General features: G+C 41.3%; 1 long non-coding RNA gene across 1 annotated transcript; it reads right to left on the bottom strand.

The window, feature by feature from the left end:
• Positions 1–959: 959 nt before the first annotated feature.
• On the bottom strand, positions 960–6,789 carry LOC119873237. The gene is made up of 3 exons (XR_005364343.1): positions 6,632–6,789; positions 1,661–1,835; positions 960–1,019 (listed from the first exon to the last, which is right to left on the bottom strand). It is a non-coding gene; the product is annotated as an uncharacterized LOC119873237 (long non-coding RNA).
• Positions 6,790–7,065: the final 276 nt, after the last annotated feature.

A 7,065-nucleotide genomic window follows, 5' to 3' on the forward strand; every position in this document is an offset into this window, starting at 1 on the left:
AAAAATGATTATTTTAGAACAAGCATGTTTCCAAATGTAACCAAATGATGACTGCTACAGGAACTGAAGTTTGCTCAGAGCCCAGAGTTTTTCTTAGACTTTAAACATTTTCAAAATAAATAGGTTATTACAGTTTCTAAGAGTTAGAGTTGTTTTGCTTTTTAATTGGGGATATTTTTTGGAACTTGTGTGATCTCAATAGAACAGACTGTCAATTCAGCCTAGGTTTTGTTTGCGGGAGGCATACATCGGTACAGTAAAGGCTTAAGGGAAGATGATTTACACTCAACTTTTATATAAGGAATTGGGTCTCAGACCGTAGGTCTCAAGGACCAGCAGCCTCTGTATCATCTGGGAAGTTGTTAGTAATATAAATGCACAGGCCACACCCCAGAACTACTAACCCAGAAAATCTGGGAGTGGGGCTCAGTGTTCTCTCTCAGTAAGCCCTCCCAGTGATTCTGTTGCATACATAAGGAGTCACATACCCATACTTCTGGCTTAATAAGTTTTCAGTAAGTCAGTTCAGTTATTAAAAGATCATGAACATAGCTTGATAGATTAAGAAAACCAAGTATCTACCCACATAACATGAAGATTTACTTTTGACCCATTTTCCAGGTTAAGTGATCAAAGGCTTCTTGGGATCACGCACAGCCACAAATTCCCATGAAAAACTAAAAGAAGTAATAGATCAAAATCAGAGGAATAAAAAAAAAAACAAAACAACCAACAGGATCCTTGGCAGGCATCTAAGAAGACTTTTATTCACAGGGGATGGGATCAATATCTTCATTTTTAGTGTTATCATTCTATAGGATAAGACTTTAGAATTTGTAACTTTGGGCCACCTGGGTGGCTCAGTGGTTGAGTGGCTGTCTTTGGCTCAGGTTGTGATCCTAGGGTCCTGGGATCAAGTCCCGCATAAGGCTCCTTGCAGGAAGCTTGTTTCTCCCTTTGCCTGTGTTTCTGCCTCTCTTTGCCTCTCTCTGTGTCTCTCATGAATAAACAGGTAAAATCTTAAAAAAAAAAAAGAATTTTTAACTTGACTTTGCTATTTAAAATGTATTGAGCATCAACAGTACAGGATTGAAGTACACTCAAAATCTTTGCCTTTGAATCTTGCATTCCTTATGTAACATACATTTTAAAAAACACATTACATGACATCATAAAAAAGATTATGTGAACATACACTGAGTCCTTTTATGGTGAAATTTTGTAAGACTCACTATATTTACATTATGATAACTGATGACTAAATGTCTGGATGAAAATGGAGGACTTTCTGTGAAAATGAAATGAAAAGCTACATGTCAAATCACATTGGTAATCCCCCAACTCTTGACCTCTGCAGTCTGAATTACTACTACTATAGTAGTAGCCATTCTAATGACCATTGGGACAAATTATAAGCAGATTGTCTTGGAATTATAGGGCACTCCTTTTTCACATTGATGTAAGGAAACAATAATATGCGCTTTTCAAGGAAGCCATTTAATACTTATTGAAAAATAACTTCTATTTGGTTTTGTAATTTATTTCTGGAAATGCATTTCTAATTTTTTGTAGTTTGACTAAATTATACAAGGAGGTAGTTTTAAATGCTTGTGGTTGGGGTTAACTATATTGTTAAATAAAATTTTAAAAGTCCACTTACCATCACTCCTAACATTTACTTAGCATGTGAGAAGAAAATTGTCAGGAACATGATTGTGTTCCTTACAACTGCTGTCATAGTGAGGTCTCTCCAATCTCTTGCAGAGAGGAAACATTTTCCATCAGCTGTGTATCTTCTGACAGTACATCAAAGAATGCTCACAGAATATAAGTATCTAGAAATTAACATATAGGAAGTTTAAGAGTCTTTAGGCAAAAATCTCCATAGTAAATTATTCTTTATCAGTACCCCTGAAACGAACTTTGTAAGAAAAAAATTTCACCATTCATTGTGTTTTATATAACGTATTAGTTGGTTTTTCCTGTGACTCATACACAATTGGCATGATTCTTTGGAGAGATCAGAGTGTTGGGTGTGTAAACATCATTCGGTGGCCAATGAAAATACCTCATTAAGAAAAAGGAAAAACGTTGATGGACATATGCTAGACTTTGCTTTTCCCAACCTTTATAATCACCCATTGTGACAGAGGTTGCTAATTGTGCCCCCATATCTGTTTTCACTTCTCACATATTATTAGAACTTCTAATTTTCAGTTAGACATATGGCTGCCCAGAATAAATACTGTTTCTCAGCTTCTCTTGCAGCTAGGTGTGCCATGTCTATCTCATAGACAGTGAGATGTAAATGGAAGAGGTGCATACGACTTCCAGTAAGTGCCACTAAAGGGAAGGAGCATGCCTTTCTTCTCCCTTTCCTTTTTCAGGAAGGATGGAATGTAAAGATAATAGTTAGAATTTAAGCAGACGTTATGGATCAAGATGTGACCTAAGGAATTGTAGTAGTTTTTTTTTTTTTTTTTTTTTTTTTGCTACATAACAAAGTATCCGACAGTTTAGCAGCTTAAAACAATAAACACCATCTCACAGTTTCTGTGGCATGTCATCTGGCTTCTCCCCAAGTGAGTAATCCAACAGACAGCAAGGAGGAAGCTGTAATGTCTTTTATGACTTAATTTTAAGTTTAATAAATTATAATTTTTATTATATATTTATTTATTATTTTAAAAAGATTTTATTTATTTATTCAGAGAGAGAGAGAGAGAGAGAGGCAGAGTCACAGGCAGAGGGAGAAGCAGGCTCCATGCAGGGAGCCCGACGTGGGACTCGATCCTGGGTCTCCAGGATCACACCCCTGGGCTACAGGCCGCTCTAAACTGCTGTGCCACCAGGGCTTCCCTATAACTTAATTTTTAAAAAAGATATATTTGTTTGAGAGAGATCAGGGGAGAGGGGCAGGAGAAAGGGGTAAAGAGAGTCTTAAGCAGACTCCAGGCAGAGGGCAGAACCCAATATGGAGCTTGATCTCATGACCCTGAGATCATAACCTAAGCTGAAACCAAGAGGCAGGCATTTAACCAACTACACCACCCAGGCACCCCTATGACTTAATTTTTGTTTTGTTTTAAAGATTTATTTGAGAGAGAGAAAGAGAGAGTATGAGCAGAGGGAAGAGCAGAAGGAGACAGAGAATCTCAAACAGACTTCCCACTGAGCATGGGAGCCAGATACAGGGCTTGGTCTCAGAGCTCTGAGATCATGACCTGATCTGAAATTGACAGTTGGACACCCAGCCGGCTGAGCCACCCAGGTGCCCCATGACTTAGTTTTGTAAATTATCACAATCCTGAAGTGTCATATCATCACTTGTGCCATACTCTATTCATTATAAGTAGCTCACTACATCTAGCCCATATTCCACATTCAAGAAGAGTGGACTAGATGCCACTTCTTGAAGAGATGAGCATTGTGGTAGATAGAATCATTGCCCAAGGTATCCATGTTCTGGTCCCTAGAACTAGTGAATATGTTACCTTGCATGGAATAAAGGATTTTGTTGATATAATTAAGAATAGAAACAGGGGAATTTAATAGATTATTTGGGTAGTCTTAATATCAGAAGAGTTTTTATAAGAGGAAGGTAAGAGGGTCAGAATGAGAGTAGGAAATGTAATGATGGGAACAGGTCGGAGTGAGGTGGCCATGAGTAAAGGAATGCAGATAGCCCCTAGAAGCTGGGAAAAGTAAGAATACATTTTCCTTTAGAGTCTTCAGGAATGCAGCCTTTATTTTTAGCTCTGCAAGACCAATTTTGGACTTCAGACCTCCAGAAATGTAAGATAGTAAATTGTTTAAGCCACTAAGCTTGTGATAATTTGTTATAGTGATAGGAATAAACTAATACACGAAAGAATTTGTGGACATATTTTAAAACTGCCACAGTCCACCCTCTGGTCACAAATTATAGTCCTCCCACATGCAAAATGCACTCATCTCTCCCAAGGCCCCAGAGTTGTATGCCATTCTAGCATTCATTCAAAGTTCAGTCTTGTCCACTACATTAGGTCCTGGGGCAGATGAAACTTTTTGGATATAGATCCTTTTTTTTTTTTTTTAGTTCCTTATATTCATCCATGTGAATATGTACCTCTCTATTTGAAGCCCTACAGAAAAAAAAGCTATATGCTTCCTTCCTACAACAACCAATGTAAAAGATAAGGTAACTGCTACAGACACTCCCATTCTAACAAGCAGAAAACAGGAGGTTCGCAGAAGCCCCCAGTCCATAGCAATTCTTAAATTCACTGGGTATAGATTCACAGTTCCATATTCAAGCCCTGGGAATAATTCTCCACGGATTTTCATTCTACTCTCTAGGCTCTTGGTTTTACCCTGTAAGTCATCTTTTTCCCATTAAAGGTAGTGTATGTTGTAAATGGTTTTCTCAACCTGCTGCCTGCTAATAGAATTGAGGGTCCAAAGGCCTTTTTCCTTTTTGTACTCTGACTCAGCCCAAGCTGGCAGTGTTTCTTTTTTTTTTTTTAAGATTTATTTATTTATTTATGATAGACATAGAGAGAGAAAGAGAGGCAGAGACACAGGAGGAGGGAGAAGCAGGCTCCATGCCGGGAGCCCGACGCGGGACTCGATCCCTGGACTCCAGGATCGCGCCCTGGGCCAAAGGCAGGCGCTAAACCGCTGAGCCACCCAGGGATCCCCGCTGGCAGTGTTTCTGATAATACAGTAGTCTTTTTTAAAAAAAATTGTGAATCTCCTGTGAATCTTTTTGAGTTTTAGACCATGAGATAAAAGCCTTATCGATAAATATCTGTGAGCTAAATCTTTTTGTACCTTCTGCAAAAGTCTTAAGATTCTTAGAGGTCATATTATTTGAATGAGACTATCCAAGACTCATAACCTTTTCTTTTTTTAAGATTTATTTATTCATGAGAGAGAGAGAGAGAGAGAGGCAGAGACATAGGCTGAGGGAAAAGCAGGCTCCCCACAGGGAGCCCAAGGGGGGACTTGATCTGGATTCTGGGATCACGCCCTGAGCTGAAGGCAGATGCTCAACCTCTGAGCCACCCAGGCGTCCCCCAAGAGTCATAACCTTAAAATCTTTACAGAGGCTTTTGCCTGATTAAAGGGTACTTGCACTACCCCACTTAAGCCGTCGCTGCAATGAAAGGCAGTGGAGCAATAAGATAGAAGACAGTGCCTACAACTATGGTAAACAATTATCTGCTCCCCTGAGTGACTATCTCTGAACCTCCTGAATGTGAGAAATAAAATTCTATCTTGCTTAGGCCACCATTTTTAGGAATTTTCTGTTACTGGTAAAAGAATCTAATCCTAATTAATACACTCTTGGTGCTATTTTAGTGGGGAGGTGGTCTGTGAAACTAATACAGAAACTAACTCAGCAGATTCAGTACTAAAAACTACAAATGTTCAAGATTTGTGAAGCATCCACAACCTTTTGATCAACACACAGACTGAAACCATTTATAATCCTTACACATTAGAAGTTTATGCTTTATGAATAGGTGGAAAATGGGCTGAGTTCATCAATAGAGGTGACTAAACAGTGGAAGGGGGGAAAGTGAGGAAGTAGGGAGTGGTGGGTGGGGTGTTGACAGAAAAGACATGGTCTCAGAACTCAGATTCTTTACAGACTGTTTAGGGAGATAAATCAGATACATGTTAAAAGTACTAGAGAATACCTACAGAGCAAGATTTAAGATGCAAACAGGCATAGTATATATACAAACAGGCACAGTAGATCTCTGGAGGAATTAACTATTTTAGCATTTATTGAGCACACTACCTATACATTTTTGAATTATCACAATCCTGAATGAGAAAATTGATGCTTAAAGAGCCTAAGTAGTTTGCTCCACTGCATACAGTAAGTAGGATAATGACTGAATAATTGTATTCGAATAGATCTTTTTTTAAACGATTTTATTTATTTATTCATGAAAGACAGAGAGGCAGAGACATAGGCTCCCTATGGGGAGCCTGATGTGGGGCTTGCTCCCAGCTCCCTGGGATCATGACCTGAGCTGAAGGCAGACGCTCAACCACTGAGCCACCCAGGTGCCCTGAATATATCTGTCTCTGAAGCCCACGCTGTTCACCACGATGTTACCAACATAGGGCTCAGGCTGGATCAATTAATGTTAATAAATTTATCTACACATAAAGAAAACATACCTTAAATCGTGGGCTTTTGGGGGAAAATATTTGCAAAATGCTCCTTGATAGAACATTTGCAACTTTAGCAAACCTTAAAAATGATTAATTTCACTGAATTGGACTCATAAATTTTAGTGACCTCATAATCAGGGCAATTCATGAAAAATCGCTTTGAGTCTATTACCAATATCATCTGGGCTCTAGGATGCACACACACACACAAGAAGTTGATTTTCAAAGAAAAACAAAGTAAAAAAACAAGTCTCTTCCCAAAGGAAGCGTTTTGCCTCCGAAAGGCAGCCTGGAACTCATTTCAGCCAAGTAGCGGAACAAGTGGCTTTCTGCTGCTGTGCGTTATGCAGGAGCAGAGACCGCGAAGGACCGAATGTTTTAGAAGGGAGGGCGGGAAGTACTCCGAGGATGGATAGAAGATAACACTGAGAAGTAGTGAGACTGGGGTCAGACGGCTCACCAGAGAACCAGGAGAGCCTTAGGAAGCACCGGGAGTGCCGGATGGAGGGCGAAATCGAGGTGCCGTGGCGGTGGGGGGCGAGGGGAGGAAAGCCCGCACGGAACAGCCCCGCCACTCGCGCCACTCGCGTCTGGGCCGCCGAGCCCGGCTGGGGGAAGTCACAGGCCCTTGTGAGGTGGGGTGGAGCGGCGGGGCCGCAGCGCAGTCCAGTCGGCGCGGAGGCGGCGGCGAGCTGAGCCGCTCCCCGCGGCCCCGGACCCCTGCGCGGCGGCTGGAGAGCCAGCCAGGGTTCCGCACGCATCCAGCCCCGGGGCTCGGTGGGCGGAGCGTCGGCCCCAGTCAGGTGACCTGGGGGCGGGGCCTCGCCGCGCGGGAACTCGGGAAGGCGGCAGAGCCAGAGCGCCGTGCTGCGCGAGGTGCTGTGGGGCTTGAGG

This window comes from Canis lupus, chromosome 9 (genome assembly GCF_011100685.1).
Source record: "Canis lupus familiaris isolate Mischka breed German Shepherd chromosome 9, alternate assembly UU_Cfam_GSD_1.0, whole genome shotgun sequence".
Lineage (NCBI taxonomy): Eukaryota > Metazoa > Chordata > Mammalia > Carnivora > Canidae > Canis > Canis lupus.